This window comes from Periplaneta americana, chromosome 17 (assembly GCF_040183065.1).
Source record: "Periplaneta americana isolate PAMFEO1 chromosome 17, P.americana_PAMFEO1_priV1, whole genome shotgun sequence".
NCBI classification, from domain to species: domain Eukaryota; kingdom Metazoa; phylum Arthropoda; class Insecta; order Blattodea; family Blattidae; genus Periplaneta; species Periplaneta americana.
Genome location: NC_091133.1, coordinates 74,400,675 through 74,418,831, shown reverse-complemented (window position 1 = coordinate 74,418,831; position 18,157 = coordinate 74,400,675).

Below are 18,157 nucleotides of genomic sequence, written 5' to 3'. Positions count from 1 at the left end.
CAGGATGACCCGCCTGTCAGCATCGAATTGATAAATGTCACCCAGGCCACCACATCGTATATATAGGGTGCACAATGGGCAAATGACTGTTGACATATCCATCGATTCATAGAGTCATTCTACCTGAGAGCCAACTGGCTAGCCTCTGAAATTGAGACAACTCATCCTGCCTAAGGTTTTTCCGTGGTTTTCCTAAGGCGCTAAGACAAATGTCGGGATGAGCCCTAAAAGAAATGGGCCACGGACCTGCACTCATATCCCCATGACCCCTTTAATTACTCTAAATTAATTAATAACAAGGCTCAAGACAATCAATCACCTCCTACCTAATAGCCAAAATGGCTAGTCTCGTATATGAGACAACTCATCCTGCCTAAGGTATTCCGTGGTTTTCCTAAGGCGTAAGACAAATGTCGGGATGAGCCCTAAAAGAAATGGGCCACGGACCTATATCCCCTTCCCCATATATTCCCCCTTTTCTAGCAAACGACGTAATGCCCTAGTTCAGAACCTATAAATTGCCTATTAAATGTGCGAGGTCACTCATTTAGTCGCAATGCGAAAGGACAGGGAACCTTTCAAATTGCAGATTCAGAATTCACGGCGTTTCTTCTGACGGCCTTCACCTGCCTTGTCATCGAACAACAGATGACAGAGTCTTCACGACTCCACTTGCACTGCGAAATGGCAAAGCCCCCTTCAATGTGCAAGAAAACATCTGCCATCCTAACGGCAAACAAACGAGTCTTCTCGACTCTTCCTGCACTGCGATATGACACAGTTCATTTCAATGTGCAGATTTACACCAGCCATTTCTTCCTCGTCCCGTCCTGTGATCACTTTGATCACATTTCCGTCCCCTCGCGTATGTGGTACCTAAGAGGTTACGTCCATTTTCGGTTTTTCCCCTTCAAAATTTTCTAGAACTCCTTCAGTGGAGCAGCGTAACCCGGAGTGAGACTAGTGGCCAACGTGCTTGGAGCTCACATATTTAGTTTCTTACAGCCCCGAACCCCTTGCGAGGACGCGTTTTGCGTACCTTTTAAATTTGTCCTCCCAATTCTCCTCATTCAATTCAATTCAAATGACTGCCTAAGAGCATGGATCTGATCTGGATCTGGCCCTCGAAAAGCCAAACCAAATTAAGGCATCGTATATATGGAAACAACAATTTTATTGAACTGAGTTCTTCCAAGTAACCTTTATTAAGGGACGTACAATATGTCCTCAAGGCCAAGCTTCATGAGGTCAGTTACTGACCCTGCTTCCCCTTCTTTTCTCATAAAATGAAGAAAGATAATTTGTCATCTGAGCATGGGAACACTTCAAATGAATCTTGAATGAAATACACGCTGTCTATTATATTATTATTTGGCTAGCGAGTCATGCAATGCAGTGCTTATCTGGACAAGTTTAATGAAAACTTTACCTATATTACGTAAAACACACAGCTACTTCACTTCGGCGATAGAGAAATATATATGGATAAATTTAACACGCGCAAGAACTATGGATAAGTTGTGCCTCACAAGGTTGTCTTTACCTTATGATGACCTTGGTTTCTACGTAAGCAAGCCTTATGAGATACCGGTAGCATTTGTGTACTATTTTTAAATCCCTTTTACCTAGAAAGCATACAAACTGCGATTGTAGCAAGGAATAAGTATTTTGTTAGTTATGGTGCATTGTTAGCCTATCAGGTAAACAGCAAATTTTATATAACCGAGAGTGGTTCAAGTCCGGGCGAAATCAAGTGTATTTTGTGTTGAATGAAAACTGTGTTGGGACAGTTTTATAGAGGTAATCTCGTTTTCGGCATTGTTATTGCGTAATCTCTCCATAATTCATAGTTCCAAGAGTAATGAAAAACTACTTCATTATGTCATTGTTCCATAGAAGATTTTATGACAAATATTCTATAACGCAAGTGACTGTGGGGAGAACGTTATTCATGGTTGCAATTTCAAACATGGTGGAAGACAATTTATTTTAAGAGTAAATTATTATAATTTCCTTTTTATTGTTTAATTACGGGTATCCATCCATGACTGAAATCTGAAGAGTGAAAAAAAAATTCAATTTAAAAAAAGGTAAATATTCTTCCTCCATCAGAAAAAGGTACCAATTTACCTGTTCCACCATTTTCAAGACTCTAGCTTACATGTGTAAAAGAGATGCGCATTGCATTTAAAGATCCATTACTTCTTTTCGTTGCTGTTTTCTCAGTTCTTTATTTTTCAGCATTTTGATGTGTATAAAATTCTTCTTGCAACACGATTCTTATCCGAATCAGTTGAAAATTCCTGAGAATATTGTAATAGATACAAGGATTAAAATTTGCTTTGGGTTTTTATGTCGACTGGGTTTATGTATAAATTTTGATAAGCTGAATTACAGTAATAATTCAACAATGAAATTCAAAATTAATAATAAAATAATGAAAATTTGTGAACAATAAAATATAACTTACGTACATTATAAAAACGCAGAGAAAATTTTGTTCATTCACAAGTGACATGTATTTGTGCAAAATTTCAGCTCAAACTGTTACTCAAAGCACTTTTTATATCGACTAGTAATTGAAAGGTAATAAATTTTAATAACTTGAGAACCAATAAACCCAATTTGGTAGAATGTGTACTAGTAAATACGTAACAATGGCTAAGACGTGATACCATGTATCTGCAGAAATGGTAATTTAGTTTAACTACATTTTTGTTATAGTCACAAAATTGCAATTAATTTTTAACATTTTTTTTTATTTACCTACAAATTTATAGATACGAGGTCTTACCACTTCTTAGTCATCGATAAATATGTGATAAAATTTTATAATGATAAATTTAGAACTGTAAAAGTTACATAATGCAGTCACGGCTATCTTTGAACAACTGCCATATTTACAACTATTCTGAATTTCAAACGTCATAGTGATGAAAGGTGACGAAAGACTTGTAACAATTACTTGTAATGTAACACGAACTTGGACATAATATTATGTAGACAGGTTTGGTAAACAGAGTGGTGAAACAAGCGAATACCCGTCTCAATTCATCTGTCTGTCGGTATCTTGATACATTATGAGCTTTGTCAGAGGGATGCTAAGCAGCAAACATTCAGGCACGCCACTGTCAGCCTATGTATTGTCAAACAGCTATATTATTGTTTTGTGCTGGCTATCCAATATTTAGAATCAAGAAACATCTTAAAATTGTGTTGAAATATCTAGGAAAAGAATAGTTTATGGCAGCCCTGGGCATTATTGCCTCAGACTGCCCTTTAACTTCCCACTTCACCTTCCCTGGCTGAGTCAGTAATGTCTTGGTCCGATAGGAGTAGATAGTAAGATAACCATTGCAAAGTGATGGATTGTATGGCAGGCTCATCATGAAAAGTCGATCGTGCTAATTTTCACAAGGTATAAGGACTAGAATAATTTTTGCTTCCACAAAGGACACCACAGTGCCAGACATGACATAAAAATCTGTAACAAATTTAAATGTAAGAGAGCATTTTAGGCTGCCTGTATGAATATGTTACAATAACAATTTTATTATCATAACGATTTTCTTTAGGAAAGATACGAATAAGGAAACTAGAAGAGCTCAAACATAAAGGATACCTAGACTTCCCGACGTATATATTGGAAACACTGTAAAGGTTAGTTACCGAATTTCACAACAAATTCTAAAAAATCTGAAGCCATTATGTGAACAATGAGTTTGTTAAAACTGTCACATTGTAACAGCAAACAAAATATTCTCTGAGAAACTAAATTTATCTCAAATTTTAGCAATAGACTAGAAGAAATGGGGTTTGATATTGGAAGTCAATCACAAATTAAATATAAATTTTCTTTGTGGTTTTCGTTTGCATTAGATGAAAGCACTGATGTTAGCAACACTGCATAATTAAGTATTTATTAGGAGAGTTATTTTAACATTCATGAAGAATTGTTGGATCCTGTAATATTCGTTCAAGTCTGACAGATTTTCATCTAGTTTAGCTTCTCAGATTTTCAATAAGAGCTTATGAACCAAACATATACAAATTGTTAACAAGCAGAAAATTTCGTCCACTCCCAAATGAGCTTGAGTAATACTAACTAATATTGTATTTAAATAGAACTACCTAATTCAGTTTCAGTGCACACAAGTTGCCAACTGTAGTTCAAAGGAATAATTCAGTTATTTTTTGTTTAGTTTTTATTAAAATGGGATAAAGTCTTCCCGATTAAAAAGACATAAAAACCGTTTATTTTGTAGTCCCTGTTTTCTTCATGATATTATGGACAGATATTGTAATTGATTAGAGGTAATAATGTTTTTCTTATGGTTCAGTGCATGAAAATATTTTTATATTTAAGTATGACTATTAATATTACTATTTTTGTCATTGTTTTATTGTATATTTCACTTCTGGCAGTGTAGAAGAGAAGGCCTCATGGCCTCAACTCTACCAGAATAAATAAATAAATTATATCCAGCGACAGCTCTAACAAGGGAAGTACCCCAGCTCGAATGGCTACAACCGAGTGTAAATGCGTTTAAAATACAGAGCTGTGCTTGTTCTACCACCCATCAAGGTTATTTATCTGTAAAACTCCGCAGTCGCGTACAATCAATGATTGAAGAATAACGAATCTAATGACTAGAGAAGCGCAAATCGCTGAAGAAACTACCCTGCATAACAGACAGTTATGACAAGGAGATCCACAAAACGCATAAATGAAGTATTATGTGGCAAGAAGCTACACAGCATTTGCTTTAAATAATATATGAGTACAGGGTATTTCAAAAGTCAGTTCAAATATTAAACCGCTATAAATATTATAATATGAGATAGGGAAAAAACAAAAACATCATAGTGTTGGGCAAACAACGGGGGTTTACAAAACATTGGAAAGATTTCCGCAGTTCTCTTATTCAACGTACAGCATTCTGTCTGCTACACCATGCAGATGATGTCTTGGAATATTGGCAATTTCTTGCGAGATGGCATTTTTCAGTTGCAGTAGGGTTGTTGGATGTGTGGGGAAAACTCGTTCTTTAAGGTAAACCCACAATCAAAAGTCGGCCGGATTGAAATCTGGAGATCGCGGAGGCCACATGGTTGAAAAGTGCCTACTGTCTGTTACACGGTGTTGTTACTTAAACGATTTGTGCTTCTCTAGTCATTAGATTCGTTATTCTTCAATCATTGATTGTACACGACTGCGGAGTTTTACAGATAAATAACCTTGATGGGTGGTAGAACAAGCACAGCTCTGTATTTTAAACGCATTTACACTCGGTTGTAGCCGTTCGAGCTGGGGTACTTCCCTTGTAAGAAATTTCATTTTAGAGGACTCATTTCTTCAGAACTGCCCTGCAGTAAGAGTCCAGTTTCCACATCCAAATAGCAATGCAATAACTAGAGACAGGCAACATATAAACTCTCATATTCTAAACAATTTTGGAACAAGGATTTTCACTATCCACAAGGTGTAGAATGCAATTAACGCCAAAAAATTCTCATATTTCATAATATTACCTTATTCTTCCAATCAAATGAAACGACACAATAATCCCTTTTGCTTTCTGTGTTAAATATCTTGGAGTTTACTTCGATACATATTTAAATTGAAATATTCGAGTAACTCATTTTATCAAAAAAAGTGTTTTCCATACTTCATTCCTTAAACAGCATTCAAAAATATCTCCTACTACTACTCAAAAAAATACTAGTGGAAATACTATTAATGCCCCATTTTGATTATTCTGATATTCTGCTGACTGACCTCAATTTCAACCAGCCGCAAAGATTACGTGTTCTTAACTCTTGTGTTCGCTTTGCCTGCAATGTCCATCGCATTGACCACATTACCCTACCCTTCCAAACTCTAAACTGGCTTTGGCTTAATGAACATAGAAATTTTTATCCTCTTGTTCTCCTTTTTCTAGCCCATATCTCTACACCTACTTACCTTGCCTCGTGCTGAGTTACCTATCATTGTATCACAATCTCTAAACACGCACGTAAAATAGCCATATGCTAGCCATACCAACACATAAGTAGTAGTAGTAAAGTCCCTTCACTCCTCCGGGAAGCATAGGGCCCTTGTGAAAACACGCCATCTTACTCTATTTTTAGCCATAGCTTTGACTTCATTCCAACGCCATCCAAGTTGTTCTGCTTCTCTTCTAACGGTGTTACTCCAGGTGACTCTAGGCCTACCAACTTTCCTGTTCACCCCATGTAGATTCCATTCAAAACCTGTCCTAGCGATATTACCCTCTTCTCTCTGCAACACATGCCCAATCCATCTCCACTTCCTATACTTGATCTCTGTCCATATTTCTTGCTGATCAGTAATTTTAAGGAGATTTTTATTTGAGATGGTCTTAGGCCACCATATTCCCATTATGATCCTCAGACATCTATTCATGAATACTTGTAATTTCTTTTTAATTGTATAACGTTTCTTTCGAAGTTTCACATCCGTATAGCAGAATAGATTTTAAATTCGTATTAAAAATCCTTATTTTGATTCTTGAAGAGATTTGTTTGGATTTCCAGAAATTTGCTAGTTGTGAGAAGACAACCTTTGCTTTCCTAATTCTTGCATTTACATCTTCATCAGAGCCTCTTTCTTTAGAAATTATACTTCCTAAGTATGTAAATTCATTTACTTCCTCTATTTCTTTATTTTGAACCTCAAGTTTAATATCTGTTCTGTTATTGATTCTCATTTCCTTAGTTTTGGATTTGTTTATCTGAAGACCTGCTTCAGATGACACTCTATTTAGATCTTGCAATTTGCCATTTATGTCTGAGAACCTATGGGCCAGTAAGCAAACATCGTCTGCATATTCTACATTCTCCAACTGCTCTCTCATCTCCCATTTACCAACACATGACATCATTGTATTCATCATCATCATCTCGCTATCGTGCTTGTGGAATACCCTGTCCAGTGACATCAGAGACTGTCGGAATTTAACAGTATTCAAAAACAACTTAGTAGGCATCTTCTTGCTGAGTAGAGTGCAATGCAGTAAACTAAAAATTCTAACTTTATTGCAAATGTTTCGAAATTGTTATTTTTAGTAATTTTCCTTAATTATCGGTACTAAATACAGGGAGATTATTGTATTGTGGGACTCTGCTCCACAGCATTCTCTGGTAGCTTATCAGCATTTGCCTTGCATTTCATTAGCACTCCGTTCCACAGTGTAATAACCTCCCATTATATTAGGTACCGGTATTCAATATACTGCATTAGTACTTTTTTGTGCCGATTGTGCTCATCTTTGTACTTGTATTTTTAATCCCCTCTTTTTTTATTCTTGCCTTTTTGTGTTTTTTGTACTTTGTAATTTTATTTCTATTTTTTATTTACTGCTTCCCTCTGCATTTGTTTTTTGTACATGCTTAATTCTGGTGTTGTGTTAGAGAAGGCCTGATGGCCTTAATTCCACCAGATTTAATACTAATAATAATAATAATATCGCTAATATGGGATACGACATGCATGGATATCTTAGCTTTAGCTCCATCCCACTTGCCATCAACTTCTGAAAATCATAAGCTCTGCAGCAGAATCTGCCCTATACAGTAAATTTCATAAATACGTACATTTATTAGACAATTACATTTTCATCGTCTTTGCTGTTGAAACAATAGGCTCCTGGTGTAAAAGAAGCAAAAGACCTGGTTTCCGAAATTGGTAGAAGTTTGGTGATTATTACTGGAGACTCTCACTATTATCTACGACAATGCATAGGAATAGCCATCCAACGTGGAAACGCAGCCAGCATTTTGGGAACCTTTCCAGACTCCAATTCTCTTAATGAAATTTTCTTTATTTGAATATCTGATGTGATAGTTTTAATTTTTAGTTTAAAATTGTAAAGGAAAATTGATTTGTATATTACTTTTCACTGTTATCAATATTTATCTGTATAACAAATAAATAAATATTTTCGTAATATTTTCATGTTTCATACAAATATATTATACAGAGACAATAGAGATGTTTACCACGAAACACTTGAATAACTCCAGCCACCCATTCCATCAACATTACGGGATTCAATAATGTGAGGTCCATCATTCAAATGAATGGCTGACAAATATCATATCATATCATCATGGGATTCCCAAGGGCAAGTGAAAACATCGAATTTCTCTTTAGAGTCATTGATTTCGTAGTATTAATGAATTTGAGAAGCCAAGACAAAATAAGTGATTCCTCCTATTTCGCCTTTGCTTATTTTTTCGAATTCAGTGAAAGTATTTTCAGTGTTGCCAAGTCTACTTATACACGTGTAAATTAATGTTTTAAACGGGTTTCAACCATCAATTTTGCTGTTCACTTAATTTCTCCTTTTCTTGCAACATTAAGGATTTTCATCATACAAAATAATATTAACTGGCAGAAGGTATAATCTTTTGCCAGATAATATAAAAAAGTTACTTCTTCTAAGTGGTAAACTAGTTTTGACTTTGTATCAGCCATCTTCAGAACTAGTGAGATCCTTGCTTCTGGTTTATTCAATTGTTTTGCTGGGGATGCATTTTTGTGGTTGGTAATGTGGAGTCAAATAGGATATGTGTTCTGAAATGCAGTCGTGTGTTTCAGAACACACTTCTAGTGGTGAGTCTTTTGGACTTCCTCACTTAACTGTGCAATGGGGAACATGCTTGGATTTTAGTCTTCGTCGAAATTAGCTCATTACTTGGGACATAATCTCATTATATGTACGGTACCTATTTACAAACTTAAGAAACATTATTTTTCTTTATAGAAATAGATAAAACGTGATACAATTTTTAAAATAACACGTGACTCGAAAATGTCATGTCATAACACTATACGAAAACAAAAGCTGTTTCCCAGTTAGACGTGTTGAATCCATCTTTTCTTTATCAGTTACAGAAATTTACTTTGCTAACAAGTTATACATGAAATTTTGTGTGGTTTAATGTGCTAATTTATAATAACACATTCCTCTAAGGCATATTTTGCACTTCACCATGCTCTTGCCATTTTCGCGCTTTACTTTCATGGATCCAACAGCATCAGCCCTATAACTTTGATTAAATATATTGTTTATTATAAAATAAAAATAAATATCTAAACAGCTAACTTACATCACATTACAATATCTGTAACCAATATGAATGGTTCATGGAGAGTCCATGAGCCCGCAAATTGTCTGCAATAGATTGCCATAATCTCAAAAACTATGCATTCACTCAATAATGAGAATCTGTCATATTAAGAAAATTAACACATATACAGTATAATGTTACTTACTGACATGTATGTATGAGGTCTAAAAGCTTTGAAAAAAACGCAGAATATCTCTTCTATACAACTGCAGAATGAATCAATTCTTAATGTTTAAAAATATCGACTTTTAAAGGCAAATTTTAGTTTTTGGAACAGAAAATAGTCAGAAAGAGCGAATTCTGTACAAAGTGAAGCACACTAATCTTTCTGTAATATTTGTAATCGTTAGAAATTGCCTCAAGATGCAGCAATATCATGCAACAAGAATCAATCATTTGATTCATGTAGGGCCTGTGACATTTAATGCATTCTTTTCAGGAACTATCCTAAAACGCCTCTTTAGAATGCTGTATTAATGTTTTGGAACTCAATACAAGTAGATAGATTGACGCACATGGAGACATCCTAAATCTAAATATTTTGACATTCAGAAACAAAGTTTTAATAGAAGATTTATTCTCCAATAGAAGAGATGATGAGCAATGTTTTCACACAGAATTTCTGCAAATGTATTTTTATGTTGGTTATTTAACGACGTTGTATCAACTACGAGGTTATTTAGCATCGATGAGATTGATGATAGCAAAATGGTATTTGGCGAGATGAGGCCGAAAATTTGCCACAGATTACCTGGTATTCACCTTATGGTTGGGAAAAACCTCGGAAAAAACCCAACCAGATAATCAGCCCAAGTGGGGATCGAACCCGCGCCCAAGTGCAACTTCAGACTGGCAGGCAAGTGCCTTAACTGACTGAGCCACGCCGGTGGCTTCTGCAATTGTAATCCTATCGAATTTCAGTGAATGTTACCTTTATCCACTTTCTAGGGCTCTAACATTTTGTTGCAGGATCTTATATGAAACACCATGTATTCTACCTGGGTATATTTTTCTAGAGTATCTGTAGCACTTATATCAGCCTTTACACAAACTTAAATTATACTCTTTATTCTCCTTTAATGTCAGTTAAAATGCAAGAAAATTTTCCCTCAAAAATACTTCGAACATACGAATTGCTATACTTGTTTCTTTGAAATATGGGACATGACAGTTAAGCAGCCGAGCTTGGAACTACAGTGCTATGTTGCCAATATGCACTACCACGCTGTCAGCTGATGGAAGCTAGCAATTGACGTTAAAACATTCATTGACAATGATGCGAAGGTAAGAAAATAATACAGAAATCGACAGAGAATCAAAGACGAAACGTACCAATGCTAACATTGTGTGCACAATAAATCCCACCAAGAGAGCTATTAAACACTCGCCACGTGGGAATGGTAAGTTTGGCATCTTAACCGTTGTTACCATAGCAACAGGCCTACCACACTATGTGACATTCAGTTGTTTTTCCAATCGCAATGCTCCTGTCATGTCCCATCTTTAAAAAAAAAAACAGGTATAAACATATTATTCAAACTTGACCTTAAGAAGGTTTGTTATATGGTAACACTGATAGTGTTTGAGTCAAAAAAAATGTAATTGATTTTAAAATTTTACAGATAGGATTGTACTCCAATAAATTTCCATTTGTTTTAATCCCATTCTATAATAGTAATATGCGTTACAAGAGCGGTATGTTGACGTTTTCATGTTCGAGGAAAAGATTGAAAAAGCGAAACGTAGTTGAGCTTTTTTAATTTCCGAGAACATGAAAACAAACATACCGCTCGTGTATCGTATATTATTTTGTGCGAAGATCGTTTATTACATACCTGAAAGACGAATTTCTAATTAGTTGCAATGAAATCTCCATCTTGGTTTCTGTATAATGACGGCAACTTTGGAATACCAAAATATCTATCTTCAACATTGTTGCTATAAAATGTTTTCTGTGTTTACTATACTCCAGCAGGCCGTGATATACGTCTGTCTTTTTTTCCCCCAGTCTATAAATGCGAACTTAAAACAAACGGTAAAGTTATGTAATGATTTATTTTTCATTTTAATATTTTAACAATATTATTTATACAATAACATATTGCAGTAATAACATCGGCATCTGGAATCTTGTTGATTTTTTCACGGCTTCCTTAATGTTACTTGCATGAGGAATGCAATAACTTTTGTGGAGTAGTAGAGTTTACTTAATTTTTGCAAATATTTAAAAACAATAATTAACAGTGCAATTTAGGTGAAATTACAGTGGTAAGTTTCCAATTTATAATTATTACTATGTTAAACGTCTCTAAAAATAATATGTTAAAAGCCTAAAGCAGTAAAATGAATGTGGCGCTTAAGCGGTAAGAAGAGGGAAATTGTTATGTTTGTTACGTTGGGAATACTGAATGTGGTATTTCACACTTACCGCGTATTGGTTTTGTGCGGAAAGCAAGCAAATACACACGATCTCACACAAAAGTATTTGCCATCTCTTAGTCTGATGGCACTGGACATCAAATTAAGGAATTGTTAATTCTAACTTCACTAATAGTATATGTCAGCTACGGTAGGAGAGAAAATATGATTCAGTGAAATAAATCGAATCATTTATAAATTCCTACTTTTGTAAGCAATACATTCACTTACAAAAAGAATGTAATGTCAGTTTTCATACTATGTTAAAATGCGAGTCCAGATGAAAGTTGTAATTTTGTAGTGGACAGGAGATGGCATTTGGCAGGTTGGCGAATCCTCACCTCACCTCATCTCACTACATCTCGCCAAAAAATTGTAAAAAAAAAAAAAAAAAAAAAAAAAAAAAAAATTGTAAAAATTGTATTTGTAATCTTGTAAAATTTTGACTTGTTACACATCTTAAAGCTTCACTGCTAATATAAGATCTATGGAATATAATAAATGAAATGTTCCCTGCCATCATTCGACCATTTCTCCCTAATTTACAATTATCTTATCATCTGCATAGAAACCAAAGAGTAACTCCGCCACAGTATCATTTTCCCAGAAGTCCATGGAACCATATAATAAACATCCAAACACAAGGAGAACTACTACCAGCGTCTGAATCATAAAATATGTAACAGTGGAGTGAGACAATTTTAATCATTTATTAACAAACTCTAAATGCTGATGATTTCCCAAAATTGTGCAAAATGTAACAAAACTTACAACTTAAATGTCTACAATATCAGTGAGGAAATAACATGGCCGCACACACAAGGGCGTCCGCAGGATCCAATCTCAGTGGTAGCAAGATGGTTAGAAAATTAGAGGAAACAGATGGACGAAAAGAGAGAAAATTGAACATGAAAAATAGTCGTTCTGAAATCTAAATTATCCTGTGCACGCATTCATAGTTCAAAGCACTCGCTTTTATTGAATTGTTTACTGAGAGTTTGAGAAAACATGTATCGAATATGTAGAGAAAAATAAAAATCTCAGTGGTAGCAACTGCTAACAATTCTTTAATTTATGACAAGAATATTTACTTTTAATTTCTGTGCTAAAATAACTTTTAAAAATGATCTGATTTAGTATCATTTGTTCAGAATATCCCGGTACATGATCGAGCAACATAAAGGAATAATAATATTCATTTCAATGCTTAGATAAAATTGAATCATAAAATTGTTCTAGTTTGAAAAAATTCAAGAAACTAGAAATGAGAGAGAGAAATCGAACATAGAATCAACATATCAGCCTCTTGTGCTACTCCTTAGCTCATCATGAGTTCTAGTATTCTTGGTTAACTTTCAGGATCTTCACTCCTATGTTGGGGTCATTCATACTGCTCAATGATTGGGTTCCAAAGAGTTGGGAGTCTCCTCCTCTCTAAGACCTTACATCAAGAAGTATGTTTTTTTTTTCTGTGTGTACGTGCTGTTCAGTCTATAAGTGGGATCCCCTCAAAACAGCCCCACAATTTGTAGATGTTTCCTGAAATGGCCGTGTCCACTAATTAACTTAATCACTTTAAATTTTCTAATGTTCAGACGCAGGAGAGACTTTCTAAGAAGCTTAGTTTGAAAATGAGTTTTACCAAGAGATTGGCCAGGATATTTTGTCCATCTTTTCGGAGGTTCTCTCCTAGTCAATTTTACTGAAATTTTTGCATTTAATTTGCTGATACTGCAGGCTAGTTAAAGTCCAAAGTAGGAGATTTTCACTCATTTCTTGACCAGTTTGTCTACTTCTTCATACCCTCCTATAGCCTGATACTCAAAGCAGCTCCACAGAGCTATCCTGTGACAGTTTCTGCAGGGCTTGAAGACATTCCCACACCAATTTCGACTCGAATTGGATGGAGGCAAGTGTTTTAAGGTCAGCTTAACTATCTGAAAGGATATGAATAAGTGTACCTTTGTAGCTCTGTTTAAATGAACAGTGTTGAAAAAAAGTTTAAGATCCCCTTACAAATTGTTTTATTTGCCTACAGGTCTTATACTTTTTTCTATATGATAGTCCAGTTCAATACAGCAGTAACTAAAAAAAAAAAAATTTTTTTTTTCTCTCTTATTTTGTATTTAATAATGTTATGCAAAGAATTCCACACAGAAACAACTGAAAATATTTCTGGATCGAATTAAAATGAGCATGTTTAGGCTCTAAATAGAATTAAGTCGAAAACGTTGCTGTACTGAATCACTTTCAAATGAACAAAGTTATATTTATAAAGAGAATTACACCCTTTTATAACCGTAATACTGTGAATTTTGACTTAATTTTTAACATGTACATGAGAGATTGTCTTACGACAAATGCCTAGTGAACAATAACTCCAAATAGGCATTTTTTGAGTTGTTGCTGTATTAGACTGGGCCATCAATATAAACTTTCTGACAATTGTATCATAATCTACATTAAAAGTGGAAGATTTTGCTGAAATGGCTCAAGAGCTATCATTATTTTTTTTAAATACACAATTATTGCATTTTCAAACAAAGCATTGCAGTTCAAAAATGGGCTAAATATAACTATGAATTTTGGTCTCCAAGTGAAGTTATGATAGGGGTTGAATGTCAAGTGTGTGTGTGTGTGTGTGTGCACGTGAGAGTGGGATAAATCCTTTAAACTTAAAATTTCGGAAGGTTTAAGGTTTCCCAAATTTGGATCAAAATTCTTAATTCTAAGATTTTAATTTAATATCTTAGAATTCTTGCCTTCTATTTTAGGCTGGGAATAGGTTCTATAAACATCAAAAGAAATATATTACATTATCAACCTGAAACTGAAAGCAGCAATTTTATTAAAAGGCACTAAAAGTAAAATCTTAGAATTAAGAATTTTAGTCCAAACAACATTAAACCAAATGAAATCATGTTTAATTTTTTTTTTTTTTAATTCTCTGCTTTGCATTTAAATATCCTTCATAACCTCTCATTTTTGAACTGCACTATTTTCTTCGACAAAAAGAAGTGCAGTTCCTTCTTCTGTAATTCAAAATAATAATAATTATAATAAAAAAAATCGTTGCTCTTAAGCTACAGGATTGTTTCTTTCAGTATGTTCCTCTTTAACATAGGCCTAAAATTACGATATAAAATTTTCTGGAAGTTGATAAAGTGTAAAACCAGAGGCAAATAAAACGATTTGTAGCAGTAGTCCTGAAACTTTTTCCCAATACTTGTATTAACACAGATACAGTATATAGATTTTTCGCTTCAATATCATACATATACTGCTACTGCAGTAACATTTACAGACTCTTAGTGGCATCATTCCTTTATCTTTCAGCTAAAGACTGCAACAATGTGAATGTTTCAGCTAGTCCAGTGGCGGGCATTCCTGTGACATCAGACCTCAGCAAAGCATCAAACTTACCCCCTACCTTCTCCTTCCCCCACCCCACGAAAATACTGTGTGTGTGTATGTGGTGGATTATACTGGATTGCTGTACTTCGGTGCTTCATTAGTGATACAATGTCTTTCACAGAATCACATGAATCTAGAGGATATCACACTTAGAAGAAAGGCGGTTCTTTCATTTCTCATATTTAGGATCAGTTACAAATATTCAAGACACGAACTTAAATAAGTACATCCTTAAAATAGATCACCTATTATACGAGTTCAAAGAAATCGAGTCGGTGATTTTCAAAGGATGGAGAAAGATTTCAATATTTTTGCCACTCATTTTCATGTTAAAGTTGAAAATGTTATCCCAGAATTGCAGTTAGAGGTACTGATTTGCAGAATGTGAAGATCTCCTGGGTGTTAAAATTTTTGAAAAGCTGTCCAGTACTACATATCCACTGCTCAGACAGTTTCCTTCAAAAATAATGAGTATGTATTCATCAATCTACCAATGTGAACAGCTGTTTTCTAAAATGAAATTGATAAAAGTCCAGCCACAGATGTCACTTAAGCGATGCTTATCTTCCTGCACAACTGAAAATAGTATGCACAGATATAAATCCCAATTTCGAAGAAATTGCTTTGAAAAATGATTAATTAAACATCACTTGAATGAACTCTTCTAATTACGTATAGTAGGTAGGAGTGTAGTGGCGCAACTGTCTGTAAATCCGTCACTGCACTGTAGAGTGCAACCTCTCCCAAAGTATATAGTTGTCATTTAAATCCTGTCTTGTGGGTTGCGTTAATTTTGCCCACCACTTAGCTAGTCACTGTTGATGAAATCTTTGCAAAGTTGATTTTATGGTCATGTACCACACGAAAATTAATGTAGACCAGGACATGAGAATGGTATCTCCCAGTCTGCTTAAAGATTCCTGAAACTATACCATATCCAACAGTAGCACATATTTCACATCCAAGGCAAAACAAAAAATTACAGAATTACAAAATGCTTATTGTAATACTATGAGCCACAGCCAAATACTAACCATGAACCAATGTAACTTGTGTGGCCATGTCCAATAACACCACCTCCCCTTGTTAAGGGCATAAGAGTACTAAAGTTGAGTAAAAATTAGCTTGACACACGGCTCCTCTTAGTAATATCTCGGCATTGAGAGCAGCAACAGACCTGTGTGACCACTTGAGCGATTTGAAATCAATACGGTATTAAGTGATGACATGTACGATACACTTTGGATTCATTTCGAAACATCACTTATAGAGAAAAAATAATGCATTTCCCTCATTAATTACTTCTATCATCATAGACCCATACTGTCCATTGTAAACCAAAACAAAAATAAAACATTTAAACCAATACAACTGTAGTTTCATTCCTGAAATTGGATGTATTCTACAGGCTGGTATATCCGATACAGCACAGAATTTTTTCACTTGGCGTATTATTCCAGCAGTCACTATTAGGTAGGGCCGAATTACTTTATTGCAGCACATCAGTTAGAAATACACAGAAAAACTTTTATGCAAAAGCTTTCATAGTGGATAATTCTCCATAGGTTATTATGTTTATGAGATGTGCAATAGTTTTCTACCAACACAGACTTTATTATATGCTATAATTTAAGAGAACAGTAACAATAGGTTTTAATTACAATTTTGAAGACTGCTGACACTTCTTTACAGGTAGGAACTTCTTGTTCAAATTCATAGGATCTTTAAAAAAATATCCTTCTCTACAACGAAATAAAAGTCTGCATTAGTAAGAATTTAAAAAATGAAGAATCTGATACTCTTTTAAGGATATTGCAAAAATACTTATGTCAATGCATACAACATTTCTATAAGAAAATACAAAGTAAGTGTTATTTGACTTCCATAATTTAAATTTAAGACCTGTAATTAATCATGTAAAACATTATCGGAACAACTGGATAAATCATCTGCATCGCATGCATAGATAGAATCCCAAGTCATGCTCCACTATCGTCCAAACGGGAAGAGATCTCTCAGTCATCCGAAGAAGCACTGGACTGAAAATTCAACTGTGACATTGTAACAGGCTATATGGTCTAATACTTGAAGGAAAGAAGAGCAACTTAAATTTAAGGGTGGCACATATTTTTACATACAATAATACCATTCTATAGCCATAAGATAGAGTAGAGTGGGAAATCTCAAGTTCTTCTTGCACACACTGTGCAGTATTTTTGACAGTTTCACAAAATGGAAGCACATCGATTAACCTCTTTGCTGATAACAAAGAGTGACAGTTTTGTTCTCAACAAATAAACCAGTTTAAATGCTTGTATAATGCGTCACCACCAGTTGGGTTAGTAGCTATGTGGTCTGAGGCACACAAATTATCTGGTCAATATATCATGTTGAAGATCACAGGTTCGAATCTCAACTACTGCAGTCAATTGAAGACAGTGGTAAAGGATGAGGACAGCCCAAGTAAATCAATCTGTTAAAGACATGCATGGGTGCTGACAGGGTTTCAATTTACTGTAGTTGCAACAGCTTTGTGCTCTTATTGCAATATATTTAATTTTTACAGTTCTAATGCCCTAGATTTCACATAAAATTCATGAATATATTGGGCACTCATTTATACATACATAATATTCATATTATTATGTGAACTGTCAGATATGTAAATTCTACATCCATAACAGTGAAGAGGTTAAACTTACGAGAGAGAATACAATGTGTATGGCTGTTACTCTTATCACTAATAATTATGCAGAGGTAAAACATAGTACAGTGAAACCTCTCATTTACGGACATCAAAGGGACGTAACAATCTATCTGCATCTGGGAGGTGTCCTTAATTGGGAGGGAGGCTCCCCAATCTAACAGTAAATTTATAATATGTATTATATATCCCTTTACGCTTTAAATGAAAGATATTACTGTAGTTTAATTCTAAATACAGTATACTACAGTAAATTGTTTGCAACTTTGAACTACAGTAGATAAGACCGAAAAAGGGAAATACAGTTCTGTGCCATGCAATTTTATTCTAGGTCTACAGTTATGCAGTACTGTAATTTACAGTTTTCAAATTAACCTTTTCGTTCAGGTGCCATGTCTCTCGAAACAGAACTGATAGAAGTGAATAGAATAATCCTACTAACCCTATCATGTGTCGAATACAATT